Below are 15,866 nucleotides of genomic sequence, written 5' to 3' on the forward strand. Positions count from 1 at the left end.
TGGTAGAGCATGGTGTTTGCAACACCAGGGTTGTGGGTTTGATTCCCACGGGGGGCCAGCACAGGAAAAAAAATGTATGAAATTGTATGAAATGTATGCATTCACTACTGTAAGTCGCTCTGGATAAGAGCGTCTGCTAAATGACTAAAATGTAAATGTAAATGTAAAACCTTGAAATAAGCCCTTGCCTTAACAGGAAGTATAATGGGTCACGTGTTCAGGAAAAGCTCTGGGCACTAGTTATTCTGTCGTAATTCATAAAAATTGTAGATAATGAGAGAAGCAAGAAATACTCATTTTGATCCAGCCATTCAGTTGTCCAATCGGGCCTAATAAAAAGACACTTGTAGGCCTACCCTGGCACCTCTGTATGCTTATGTGCTTATTTCTTTGTCCCGCTTCAATTAAAGGGACAATCCGGTATTTAAAAAACAAAGTGGTCATTCTACTTAAAACAACAAAAATGCATGTACCATTCCCAGATTACCCCTTTAAGGCAGCAGAAATGTTAGACTGAAACAAACACACAATATATTACCTCCCAGTCTGCTGCCAAACCACGTAATCGTGGATTAATTGGAACACGAGTGAGGAGGAAGTGGTATGGACTCAATTGTTGTCCCTGATTGAGAGAGATGGAATATTGATTTTTTGGAGGTTGTTTGGGTCGTTTTTGGTTGTTTGGGCTACTTGTTTGGGGTTGTTTGTGGTTGTTTGGGGTACATGTTTGGGGTCGTTTGTGGTTGTTTGGGGTACATGTTTGGGGTCGTTAGTGGTTAATTGGGGTACCTGTTTGTAGATATTTGGGGTTGTTTAGGGTACCTGTTTTTTCGGGGATAACGGTTTATGATTGTTTGGGGTACCTTTTTGGGCTTGTTTGGGGTACCTGTTTGGGGTCGTTAGTGGTTGTTTGGGGTACATGTTTGGGGTCGTTAGTGGTTGTTTGGGGTACCTGTTTGTAGATATTTGGGGTTGTTTGGGGTACCTGTTTTTTTGGGGGGGATAACTGTATATGATTGTTTGGGGTACCTTTTTGGGCTTGTTTGGGGTACCTGTTTGAAGTTGTTTGGTGTGATTTTCTTGTGGTTAGGCTCTCGCTGGCCATTCCTTAAATATACATGTCTCATCTATGATACGTGATTTATGGTCAGTGCAAGGACAGTGGTAATCTCATACAAAAACACTGAGGTACAGTATAGTCACAAAACATACGTTTACTGTAGCTTCTTGAGTTCCCAAAAGTTTGACAAGGGCCTCCGTTTTCATAGCCACTGCAATGAAAGAGCCTGGACCTAATCTACTCAAAACAGATGACAGGTAATGTTATTTTTTATTCAGATGTTTAAAAGCATTTTAAAATGCACCCTAGGATGAGTCATATACATTATGTTTTCTCTCTACCAGCCTACTATATGCCAATGAAGTCCTTGCTAGAAATAATCTTGTTACGGCGAGGGTAAAACATAGATTAACAGCCAATTTTACCACAGGATTTAACTAGATTTATGTGTGTGATATAGGAAGGGAGCTCCATCCATAAAACGAGTCTCGGCGCTGCAGCTGATGAGTGGATCATACAGGCACGGTTCATATTTGATGCCTCGATGCGATGTCAATTGAGGCACTTATCAGATCAATTTCAGTTTACTCGAAAGAGTTCACACTCTCCGCAGCGAAACCCGTAAATCCACTTTCTGCATAATGAGGCCGGCTATACATTTACATCATTGATATAATTTTATCACATTTGATGATAGACGCAGGACCCTAAACGGACGGCGGAAGATGTAATCACCATTAAAATAAATATTCCATCCATCTCCCCAATGTCTTACTATTATATTAAATGTTCTGGTAAGATGAAATCCAATTTTTATTCATGGCTTTTTCATCTGCGGGGCTGCTGGCAGCTGATTGGCTGTCGGCTCACCTTCAAATCAGAGAGCATTATGTTTTTTTCTATTCTGTGTTTGAGAAGTAAAGTCTATGAGTAAAGTAATGTGGAGGCAGATGTGTTACTATGGCTGCATTTACAGAGGCAGACAAATTCTGATATGTTTTTCACTAATTAGGCTTTTGATCAATCACATCAGATCTTTATACATCAATTAGTGAAAAAAATATCTAAATTGGGCTGCCTGTGTAAACACAGCATGTACGTACACACACACACACACACGTCTCTACAGACACCAGCAGAATATTTTTCACCAGCAAAAGACAGATATCATTCAAACATTGTATAACTTTTGGCCTATCGGACACTATAATGAAGATACGACCAGTCAAGACCAGACCCGTGGACACCAAGGCTGACAACTGCGACCGACACGTCCTGCTGAGACTGAAACTGTCCTAATATGGACACCATACCTGTGGAATCTCTATGGATCCAATTCATTGGGATTTCATCTGTATGAGAGGCACTGAGATCTTGGCAGAAGCAGATAGGCACTACAACAATTCAAAAAAGCATTCTGACTCACTGAGTAATACTGTACTAAAGTAATACCAAGGAACTTACACGCTAAACTCTGTTTGAGGAAAGTATTGAACGTTTGGTTGGGGGCACCTAGATTCACCAAATAAAACAGCAATGATTGAATGAAATCATAGACGCAGGAAATACGAGTGCTGAGGGTGCTGCAGCACCCCCTGAAAAATCTCTATAAAAAAATATTATAAAAAATAAAATACAAATTATAATAATAATAATCGTGCTAAAGTAGTACACTGGGACTTTAATAGTCCTGTATTAGCAGAGATATCTGTCTGCAGCGCCAGCGCCGGCAAAAAGATTTGTCCAGCAGGTCAAATAGAATAATGTAGGGTGCCATTTGGGATGGACCAAGTATCACAGACTCCCTAAAATGTTTATGTTACCTCCCGATGGGCTGAGCCATTGTTAGTGGTAACAAGTATGATCATGACATAACTGAAAAGTTCCCAATGCTGATATGAATAGACAGCTCAATGGAGTCAAAGTTATCAGAGGATACGTGTTTAGTGTGTAAAGCCAGGTACATGCAGTTTTCCCTCCCTACCTATCAAGGACACCTGAGTCGACTACAGTTCCCTTTGTTCTGCAAACACCTTTGAAGACAGACCGCCTCTCTGTTGATATTGTATTTACACTGCCCTTCAGAATGGTGTGTTTGTCTCTCTCTCTCTCTCTCTCTCTCTCTCTCTCTCTCTCTCTCTCTCTGTCTGTGTGTGTACATGTCCTCTCAACATGCATGGCCTGTACGCTGATTTACATGCCTTGGCTACAATCCACATGTGACCTGTTTAAAAAAAATGGGAGTATGACAGAGGTCACTACTTCACAGGAGAGGCATTTAAACGTAGAAAAAGTGCCTTTTTGAACATGTGAACTTTTATTTGCCATAATAACAAACTCGTATGTAATCTGTAAAGAGAAATAAAATATGAAATCACGAAGACATGGAGAAAACACACAATCTTGCCTAGTCATGATTGGTTGAGTTAATGAGGGAGCTGGGACATTCACGAGAAAGAGAGTCCATGCTGTCACATCCTGCTCTCTGCTAGCTACTACGGATATTTGAAATATCCATTGGATTTACTCATATTTTCGTCATGGACAACATGCAAAGCATAGCTACAGCTATCAATAAAAGTGTTGTCCTGAATACAACTGCTGGTATCAACACAGCTCTCTGTCTTCTGTGGTAAAAGCAGTCTGGACTGGTTGGAGCCAAGTGGGAAGGATTATTTTGAAAGTGTTTCAGTCTGCCTTGAATCATCATAATCCACACACCAGTAAAAGTCCACAGTTAAAATGCCGAGAGCTACATGTGCATACGGTATTGTCTCAACTGTATCCAAAAGTTGTTTTCATCAATAGCTATTGTTAGAAAAATACAGTTGAAGTCGGAAGTTTATTTGAAGAATGTGAAATGTCAGAATAATAGTAGAGAGAATGATTTATTTCAGCTTTTATTTCTTTCACCACATTCCCAGCCGGTCAGAAGTTTACATACACTCAATTAGTATTTGGTAGCATTGCCTTTAAAATGTTTAACTTGGGTTAAACATTTCGGGTAGCCTTCCACAACCTTCCCGCAATAATTTGGGTGAATTTTGGCCCATTCCTCCTGACAGAGCTGGTGTAACTGAGTCAGGTTTGTAGGCCTCCTTGCTCACACATGCTTTTTCAGTTCTGCCCACAAATTTTCTATGGGATTGATGTCAGGGCTTTGGGATGGCTACTCCAATACCTTGACTTTGATGTCCTTAAGCCATTTTCCACAGCTTTAGAAGTATGCTTGGGGTCATTGTCCATTTGGAAGACCCATTTGCAACCAAGCTTTAACTTCCTGACTGATGTCTTGCTTCAATATATCCACATAATTTTCCTCCTCGTGATGCCATCCATTTTGTGAAGTGCACCAGTCCCTCCTGCAACAAATCACCTCCCCAACATGATGCTGCCATCCCGTGCTTCACGATTGGTATGGTGTTCTTCGGCTTGCAAGCCTCCCCCTTTTTCCTCCAAACACAACGATGGTCATTATGGCCAAACAGTTCTATTTTTGTTTCATCAGACCAGTGGACATTTCTCCAAAAAGAACGATCTTTGTCCCCATGTGCAGTTGCAAACCATAGTCAGGCTTTTTTATGGTGGTTTTGGAGCAATGGCTTCTTCCTTGCTGAGTGGCCTTTCAGGTTATGTCGATATAGGACTCGTTTTACTATGGATATAGAAACAATTGTACCTGTTTCCTCCAGCATCTTCACAAGGTCCTTTGCTGTTGTTCTGGGATTGATTTGCACTTTTCGCACCAAAGTACATTCATCTCTAGGAGACAGAACGCGTCTCCTTCCTGAGCGGTATGGCGGCTGCATGGTCCCATGGTGTTTATACTTGCGTACTATTGTTTGTACAGATGAACGTGGTACCTTCAGGCATTTGGAAATTGCTCTCAAGGATGAACCAGACTTGTGGAGGTCTACAATAATTTTTCTGAGGTCTTTGCTGATTTCTTTTGATTTTCCCATGAAGTCAAGCAAAGAGGCAGTGAGTTTGAAGGTAGGCCTTGAAATACATCCACAGGAATACCTCCACTTGACTCAAATTATGTCACTTAGCCTATCAGAAGCTTCTAAAGCCATGACATAATTTTCTGGAATTTTCCAAGCTGTTTAAAGGCACCGTCAACTTAGTGTATGTAAACTTTTGACCCACTGGAATTGTGATACAGTGAATTATATGTGAAATAATCTGTCTGTAAACAGTTGTTGGAAATATTACTTGTGTCATGTATGAAGTAGATGTCTTAACCGACTTGCCAAAACTATAGTTTGTTAACAAGAAATTTGTGGAGTGGTTGAAAAACAAGTTTTAATGAATTCAACCTAAGTGTATGTAAACTTCCGACTTCAACTGTAGCTAGCTTGCTAAACAATTGCATACTGTTAACATTAACAGTATAGCCAGCTAGCTAGCTGAATTGGCGAGTTGCATTCTCCTGTTAATGTTGATTGCTGGTGTGCTAAACCATGCATGATATGATACTCCTTTTCATGTTTGTCAGTTTGTCATGTTTAACTAGCTAGCAAGCTACCGAAAATAGTGGTGCAAATGCTAATCAAACCCCATGTTAAATGATAGGGACACATGCTAAGCTGACTAGCTAGCCACAATCAAATTATAGCTAAATAGATGGTTATTGGATTATAGATTGAGGTATGGACATTACATGTCTTACTGCAAAGGGCAGGACAGAATTATGCTCTCAGGCTAGACTCCTTTGTTCATATCATAACATAACCTGAACCAAAGTCACTCAAAAGATCGTATGATATAGGCCTAGATCTAGATAATTTTTTACCTAAGCCTTTGTGTTTGTGTTATGATTTTCCCAATTTTTTCTCATTTTTATTTTACCAGGTATGTTGACTGAGAACACATTCTAATTTACAGCAACGACCTGGGGAATAGTTACAGGGGAGAGGAGGGGGGATGAATGAGCCAATTGTAAACTGGGGATGATTAGGTGGTCATGATGGTACGAAGGCCAGATTGAGAAATTAGCCAGGACACCGGGGTTAACACCCCTACTCTTACGATAAGTGCCATGGGATCTTTAGTGACCACAGAGAGTTAGGACGCTCGTTTAATGTCCCATCCGAAAGACGACACCCTACACAGGGCAATGTCCCCAATCACTGCCCTGGGGAATTAGATAAAAACAAAACTGACCAGAGGAAAGGGTGCCTCCTACTGGCCCTTGTAGGCTACTACCTTTAGCACTTGAAGTCAAAAGTATTTTAATGTTGATTTTTTTTTAAGCACTACCTCACTGCTTTAGCATTTTACCATTTTAGAATGTGAATTCTTTGAGATTTGTGGGTCTAAGGCTTTACAGAGTTTGAGATAAACAAAGAGTAGCACTCTGTTCAATGTGAAAGGTTATCTTTATTACTTAACAATAGGCAACGTAACACTGTTAATGGTTTGCTTAATGGGGGGAACTTGGTGAGATAATGTTCAGAGAATCCATTTTTGCAATTTGGTGAAAGTATTCCTTTTTTAAACTACTGTGCCTTCGGAAAGTATTCAAACCCCTTCCCCTTTTCCACATTTTATTACTTTTCATCCTTTTTTTAATGGGGGTGGGGGGGAGGGTAAATCAGCTTTAATATTGCAGATAGATTGTAGCTTCCATCAACGCAATTGTCTGCATCATTTCCAATCCCCCATATATATTTTTTGTAAATATTTATTTCTATATACACACACACACAGTACCAGTCAGAAGTGGACACACCTACTCATTCCAGGGTTTTTCTTTATTTTTACTATTTTCTACATTGTAGAATAATAGTGGAGACATCAAACCTATGAAATACATATGGATTCATGTAGTAACCAAAAAAGTGTTAACGGTGACCAAGAAGCCGATGGTCACTCTGACAGAGTTCCTCTGTGGAGATGGGAGAACCTTCCAGAAGGATAACCATCTATGCAGCACTCCACCAATCAGGCCATTATGGTAGAGTGGCCAGACGGAAGCCACTCCTCAGTAAAAGGCACATGACAGCCCGCTTAGACTTGGCCAAAAGGCACCTAAAGACTCTCAGACCATGAGAAATAAGATGGAACTCTTTGGCTTGAATGCCAAGCGTCATGTCTGGAGGAAACCTGGTAGCATCCCTATGGTGAAGCATGGTTGTGGCAGAGCCCGGACTTGAACCTGATCGAACATCTCTGGAGAGACCTGAAAATAGCTGTGCACCAATGCTCCCATCCAACCTGACAGAGCTTGAGAGGATCTGCAGAGAAGAATGGGAGAAACTCCCCAAACACAGATGTGCCAAGCTTGTAGCGTCATACCCAAGAAGACTCGAGGCTGTAATTGCCTCCAAAGGTGCTTCAACAAAGTACTGAGTAAAGGGTCTGAATACTTATGTAAATGTGATACTTCCATATATATATATATACACACGCACACACACTTGCAAAAATGTCAAATCTGTTTTTGCTTTGTCTGGGGTACTGTGTGTAGATTGATTTAAAAAAAAATCCATTTTAGAATAAGGCTGTAACGTAACAAAATGTTGAAAAGGTCAAGGGGTCTGAATACTTTCCAAAGGCACTGTTTTTCCCAAGGATTAATATAGAGCAAGTGTGAAAATCGAAGCAAAATGTTTGAATTCCTTTTTCTCCTAAATGGGATTATAAATGTATCAACATTTAAATCAGCATTACTTCCTCATGCTTCCTCCAACTACGGTGTATGATATGCCATTTTGAAGCGCAGAGTCTGTACTTTTATCCAATATACACAAACATTTTCAAATTTTGGAACATACGACCGAAAAGAGATGGTCGGCCACATTTGAATCTCAACAGAGCAGTCCACAGTGGCAAGAGGTATATTAATATATGGCCCACCATGATTCACTTTTACTCCTAATCTAAGCTGATTGTACTGTGACCTTAGAACTCGTGTGTGACACTTTTTCCCCTCATCTCCATCATGACAGTGACCTTTCAGAAAGGTCATGTTCCATCTACGTGAAAGAGGGCGATATGTAATGTAATCAACACATCTCCTCAGATCCTGCAGGTCAGTCTGCCATTCAAAGTCAGACAATCAGTGGGTTGGAGTCAAATTCCAGGTCCAACTGTGCACAGTCTGGGGTCTAAGCATTAATGCTCCCGTCTTAGACAGAGACTAGGGTTTTATCCCCGTTCCAACTCTTCCATCTGTTACTGCCTGTCTTCCCCTCTGTCAATTCATAACTGTCTCAATAATGTGGAAAAGGAATCCCAGGTCCAACACTAGCATGCTGCACTATCCTGAGGCCAATCAAATGCCTGGTTGGCTCAAAATCCAATCAATGCAGCTCGGTTAAACGAGTGGGGTAGTAAAATGAGAATAATGTAGCGTATTACCTTCACACATGGAACTGCACTGCTGCACTTTACAGCCCCATATGTGATTCCTGATTTGTGATGTGAATATTTTTTATTATAATTACCGCACCCTGTACAGTCCTATCTCCATATGTTTTTGTATGGTGTCTGTTGCTGGTTTATATGTTCTGTAATGTGTTTTTTATGATGCAAGACAGATTTCTGTGAAAACAGAGAATAGCCAGAACTCTGCTATCTTTGCTTATTATAGCCATCTAGTGACATCACAGAGATGACACCGTTGAGAGCCAAAATGGATGCTGTGAGGGGTTTAGATGATGTTTTTAACAACCATCCCCTCAGCAACCAACTTCTGACAAGGCACACACTTAGCTTCAGGCTCTAATGGGTTGGACTCCTAATGTGCGTCTCAAATGCACTCTACTCCCTAAATAGTGAACTACTTTTGACCAGGCACTATATAAGGAATAGGGTGCCATTTGGAACGCAAACCAACCCTACTCTCATTGCCTGTAGCTATCCTTCTCACACCCCCACCATAAGTTCTGTTATGCTAGCTTGCGCTAGCAGCCCAGCCTCTTGCATAACAGTTGCCTCCTTTATCAGGGGAAGCTTAAAACCTGTTAGGGCTAGGGGGCAGTATTTACACGGCCGGATAAAAAACGTACCCGATTTAATCTGGTTACTACTCCTGCCCAGTAACTAGAATATGCATATAATTATTGGCTTTGGATAGAAAACTCCCTAAAGTTTCTAAAACTGTTTGAATGGTGTCTGTGAGTATAACAGAACTCCTATGGCAGGCAAAAACCTGAGAAGATTTCATGCAGGAAGTGGCCTGTCTGACAAGGTGTTGTTGTTCTTGCCTCTGTTTATTGAAGACTGAGGATCTTAGCTGTAACGTGACACTTCCTACGGCTCCCATAGGCTCTCAGAGCCCGGGAAAAAGCTGAACGATATCGAGGCAGCCTCTGGCTGAAACACATTATCGCCTTTGCCAAGTGGCCAATCAGAGGACAAAGGGCTTAGGCGCGTGCCCGAGTCGATCCTGTGCTTTATTTTCTTTCGTCTGTTTACCTAATTGCAGATTCCCGGTCGGAATATTATCGCTTTTTTACGAGAAAAATGGCATAAAAATTGATTTTAAACAGCGGTTGACATGCTTCGCAGTACGGTAATGAAATATTTAGAAATCTTTTGTCACGAAATGCGCCATGCGCGTGACCCTTATTTACCATTCGGATAGTGTCTTGAACGCACGAACAAAACGCCGCTGTTGGAACATAACTATGGATTATTTGGGACCAAACCAACATTTGTTATTGAAGTAGAAGTCCTGGGAGTGCATTCTGACGAAGAACACCAAAGGTAATCAAACTTTCTAATAGTAAATCGGAGTTTGGTGAAGGCTAAACTTGCTGGCTGTCTAAATAGCTAGCCCTGTGATGCCGGGCTATCTACTTAGAATATTGTAAAATATGCTTTCATCAAAAAGCTATTTTAAAATCGGACATATTGAGTGCATAGAGGAGTTCTGTATCTATAATTCTTAAAATAATTGTTATGCTTTTTGTGAACGTTTATCGTGAGTAATTTAGTAAATTGTTAGTAAATTTGCCGGAAGTTTGCGGGGGGTATGCTAGTTCTGAACGTCACATGCTAATGTAAAAAGCTGGTTTTTGATATAAATATGAACTTGATTGAACAAAACATGCATGTATTGTATAACATAATGTCCTAGGTGTGTCATCTGATGAAGATCATCAAAGGTTAGTGCTGCATTTAGCTGTCTTCTGGGTTTTTGTGACATTATATGCTAGCTTGAAAAATGGGTGTCTGATTATTTCTGGCTGCGTACTCTGCTGACATAATCTAATGTTTTGCTTTCATTGTAAAGCCTTTTTGAAATCGGACAGTGTGGTTAGATGAACGAGAGTCTTGTCTTTAAAATGGTGTAAAATAGTCATATGTTTGAGAAATTGAAGTAATAGCATTTCTAAGGTATTTGAATATCGCGCCACAGGATTCAACTGGCTGTTACGTAGGTGGGACGATTTGGTGCCACCTAGCCTAGAGAGGTTAATGAAATGCTAATTCCAGTAGGTGGGATACTACCCCTCACATCTAGAAGAGGAATAAGAGGCTTTGCTGGAATTTACATGACTTCCTGACCTGCTTTGCAAATTGCACATAATGGTTCCTGCTGTGTGTGTTCAAGCTCACACACACACACGCACACACAAAGGGAACCAAACCTGTACGCTAACAAACACACAAACACATGGACGACCGAGTCACACACAAAACACAGGATGCCATACGTGTGCGGGAACACGCAGAGCAGTATGTGTGTGTGTGTGTGTGTGTGTGTGTGTGTGTGTGTGTGTGTGTGTGTGTGTGTGTGTGTTCAACATGCATGGCTTGTACTCTATCTACTACCCACACGAATTTGAATCAACAAAAATAATTGTCATTAGTCCTCACCCTTCATACAAACATAGTGATAGAGGTGACAGAGTTTCTCACACACAGGGAGCAACATCTGTACACTAACACACACACACACACACACTTTGAGCACAACCATGCCAAGTTTAATCATGTTTGAGATTAAACAAACCATGCACAGTAAGAAACAAGAGAACTCTGCCAGGTCACACTTTATTTGGATAGTCTGGGTAGTGTATCAACAAACTATGTGTTCATAACCAACTGCTTGCTGAGGTTATGGTTAGGTTTAGAATAAGGGTTAAGGTTAGGGAAACACGCCGCAACAACTTGCAAATTAAAGAAGCACAAAGTAAAAAAAATAATTGCAGGGTGTCAGATTAAAAGAGGAGCTGGCAGTTGGGCCTAGATGGTGGGGTCTGCCCTGGTCTGGGACAACCCTCACACCTTCCGTGCCCCCTCGTCTCTACCCTCCAGCAGATTTCCAGGCTGTGGAGCACTGGCAAGGACAGTGACAGGTGTCTGCCTTGCCCCTCTGAAAATTACAGTGAACATGGCAACAGGACTGCAGCTCTAACATGACATTACAGTACCTGGCACCCTATTCCCTTTGTAGTGAACTACTTCTAAAAAGGGCCCATGGGGTCAGGTTGAAAGTAGTGCATTACAGTGCATTTGGAAAGTATTCAGTTCCCTTAAGTATTTGACCCCTCTGCCTTTTTTGACTTTTACAATCTTATTCTAAAATGGATTTAATGACCCCCCCCCCTCATCGATCTACACACAATACCAGATAATGAAGAAGCGAACAGTTTTTATACATTTTTGCTCATTTATTAAAAATAAAAACAGAAATACGTTATTTACATAAGTATGCAAACCCTTTGATATGAGACTCAAAATTGAGCTCAGGTGCATCCTGTTTCCATTGATCAGCCTTGAGATGTTTCTACAACTTGATTGGAGTCCACCTGTGTTGAATTCAATTGATTGGACATGATTTGGAAAGGCACACACCTGTCTATATAAGGTCCCACAGTTAACAGTGCATGTCAAAGCAAAAACCAAGCCATGGGTTCGAAGGAATTGTCCTTAGAGCTCCAAGACAGGATGGTGTCAAGGCACATATCTGGGGAAGGGTACAAAAAAAACACTCAGTAAAAGGCAAATGATAGCCATTTGGAGTTTTCCAAATGGCACCTAAAGGACTTGCAGACCTTGAGAAACAAGATTCTCTGCTCTGATGAAATCAAGATTGAACTCTTTGGCCTGAATGTCAAGCGTCACGTCTGGAGGAAACTAGGCACCGGTCATCACCTGGCCAATACTATCCCTACGGTGAAGCATGGTGGTGGCAGCATCATGCTGTGGGGATGTTTTTCAGCAGCAGAGACCGGGAGACTAGTCAGGATTGAGGGAAAGATGAATACTTATTTCCCTCATTAAAATGCAAATAATTTTATAACATTTTTGACATGCGTTTTTCTGGATTTATTTGTTGTTATTCTGTCTCTCACTGTTCAAATAAACCTACCATTAAAATTATAGACTGATCATTTCTTTGTCAGTGGGCAAACTTACAAAATCAGCAGGGGATCAAATACTTTTTTCCCTCACTGTATGTAAATGTGATGTCAGTTTTTTTTTGTTGCAAAAATTCATAACCTGTTTTTGCATTGTCATTATGGAGCATTGTTTGTAGATTAATGAGGGAAAAAAACGATTTAATACATTTTAGAATAAGGCTGTAACGAAAACAAAATGTGGAAAAAGTGAAGGGGTCTGAATACTTTCCGAATGCACTGTATACTGTCTAGGGTAACCATGGCAATGACTCCAAATTGGCTATGCATCAGTAAAACGGCACTTACTAACTTTTTTTGCTGACATCCTGTGGACAACCAATGCTTTTGGTGGAAACAAAGCTGCTGTATTTTCTGCTGTATTCAATTTAATTGCTAGCCTAAGTGTCCGTCTGTTTGTGCTATCATGTTTTACATGTTTGTCATTTAGCAGACACTCTTATCCAGAGCGACTTACAGTAGTGAATGCATACATTTCAATTCATTTCATACATTTTTTAATTTTTCTCGTACTGGCCCCCCGTGGGAATTGAACCCACAACCCTGGCGTTGCAAACACCATTGCAAACACCATGCTCTACCAACTGAGCCACAGGGAGGCGTCACGCCAACTCCTTGTCACTCATTGTCATGCCAAACATGTTAGAGTTGGCAAAAGCACAAAGGTTGGCAAAAGCACAAAATAACAGATCTGGGACCAGGCTATGCAATTGCCCAACTCTATTCCATATGTCCATTCCTCAACATACTGTACCTAAAATAATGAATGTTCCGAACCTTTACCAGGAAGCCTATTGCCTGTAGTAAAATGTAGTAAAAGAAGGTGAGGTTGCAGGTGCCACGAGACTCCTTCCACACAGAGCTCTTCATGTGAGCCTTATCACCTTTCAATCCCACTGTATCAGCCTCCAGATAGATGAAATTACCTGGGAGAAAAAGAGAGAGACAGAGAGAGAAAGACAGACAGACGGAGAGGGAGGTGTGAGGCAGATGGATACCCGCCTCCTCAGGTTGCTCTTGCTGCTGGCGACAAATTACAGTGAGGTCATCGGGGTGCGAGGGAGAGGGGTCAGTGGGTGGCGGTGTAATCACTGCCACAGGTGCCCCAGGATGTGTGCCATTTCAGAGGGGATAGAAAAAGTTTCACGGGTCAATGACCAAACATCCAAAGAAAGAAAAGAAAGTTTTGGATTGAACATGAGTAGGTGATCTAAAACTGCTAGAATTAACCCCTTCTACAGACTGGAAGAGTCCAATAATTCATATAAGTGGCTCTGAGTCAATTCAAAAGCTTCTCATGATACTGCAGATTAACGGTCATTCAACAGCTTGTCTAAGCTATAGATCAAAGGAGATGCATCCCGAATGGCATCCTATCCTATTCCTTATACAGTGCATTCGGAAAGTATTCAGACCCCTTGACTTTTTGAACATTGTTACATTACAGCCTTATTCTAAAATGGATGATATTTTTTCCCCCTTCATCAATCTACACACAATACCCCATAGTGACATGAAGCACCTTTGGCAGCAATTACAGCTTTGTGTCTTCTTGGGTAGGGCCCTACAAGCTTGGCACACCTGTATTTGGGGAGTTTCTCTCATTCTTCTCTGCAGATCCTCTCAAGCTATGTCAAGTTGGATGGGGAGTGTCGCTGCACACATATTTTCCAGTCTCTCAAGAAATGTTTGATCGAGTTCAAGTCCGGGCTCCGGCTGGGCCACTCAAGGACATTCGGAGACTTGTCCCGAAGCCACTTCTGTGTTGTCTTGGCTGTGTGCTTAGGGTTGTAGTCCTGTTGGAAGGTGAACCTTCACCCCAGTCTGAGGCCTTCGGGCCAAAGAGTTCAATCTTGGTTTCATCTGACCAGAGTATATTTTTTCTCCAAGTGGGCTGTCATGTGCCTTTTACTGAGGAGTGGCTTCCGTCAGGCCACTCTACCATAAAGGCTTGATTGGTGGAGTGCTGCAGAGACTGTTGTCCTTCTGGAAGGTTCTCCCATCTCCACAGAGGAATTCTGGAGCTTTGTCAGAGTGACCATCGGGTTCTTGGTCACCTCTCTGACCAAGGCCCTTCTACCCCGAATGCCTGTTTGGCCAGGCGGCCAGCTCAAGGTAGAGTCTTGGTGGTTCCAAACTTCTTCCATTTAAGCATTTGATAGAGGCCACTGTGTTCTTGGGGACCTTCATTGCTGCAGACATTTTTTGGTACCCTTCCACAGATCTGTGCATCAACACAATCCTATCTCGGATCTCTAAGGACAATTCCTTCGACCTCATCGCTTGGTTTTTGTTCTGACATGCAATGTCAACTGTGACACCTTATATACACAGGTGTGCGCCTTTCCAAATCATGTCCAATCAATTGAATTTACCACAGGTGGACTTCAATCAAGTTGGAAAAACATCTCAAGAATGATCAATGGAAACAGGATTCACCTGAGCTCAATTTAGAGTCTCATAGCAAAGGGTCTGAATACTTATGTAAATAAGGTATCTGTTTTTTATTTTTTATACATTTGCCAACATTTCTAAAAACCTGTTTTTGCTTTGTCATTATGGAGTATTGTGTGTAGATTGATGAGGGGGAAAAACATTTAATCCATTTCAGAATAAGGCTGTAACATAACAAAATGTGGAAAAAGTGAAGAGATCTGAATGCTTCCCGAATGCCCTGTATAGTGTAATGCACTGTATAGGGAATAGGGTGTAATTTGGGACATAGGGTTTATTCTGTTCAAAGGTATTTCTGTATCAAAGCTGAGGTAAAGTAGTTATGAATTTCCATTCCAGACAAAGATTCATAAATACAACTGTTATTTTTCTTATCAATACTCTACCTTGAGCCAAGAAATATCACATTATTCTGAGGATATTATTTAAATATGGTGTACAATATTATTTGATGGGTCATGTGATTAAACTAATGTCATCAAATTCTGGGATATGGGTTTTCATGTATTGGCAGAGCAGGTAGGGAATGTAAAAAATGTCCTCATCAATCCAAGTACACCATTGGACTAATCCAATGTTATCATGTTTGGTTCAGCAGATTTGAAGGAAAATACATTGTCCGGTATCCATGGCCAGGGGAGGTTTTTCCAATTGCTCAAAGCCCCAAGATGTTCAGAGCCCCAAACTGCAAGTTTCATGATTATATAAACATATCGCCTGTACTATAACACAGAAATCACTAATACACGACCATGATCATTATTCAGAGTGTGGTCAAATGCAGGTCTTATGCCATGGATGGAGCCAATGCCCAACGTCCAATCAAAGATGTTGGCAAGTGTGCTCTTCCAACCACAGCAACCATGCTCGAAGGAGCAGGAAGTCCCACAATCCTTTTTATCAGTGCCGTCACCACAGTCGTCTATGAAGTCACCTGTCTGGATGGAAACACTGGTCATTCTCACACTGTAGGT

The sequence above is a fragment of the Salmo trutta genome, chromosome 2 (assembly GCF_901001165.1).
Source record: "Salmo trutta chromosome 2, fSalTru1.1, whole genome shotgun sequence".
Taxonomy (NCBI): domain Eukaryota; kingdom Metazoa; phylum Chordata; class Actinopteri; order Salmoniformes; family Salmonidae; genus Salmo; species Salmo trutta.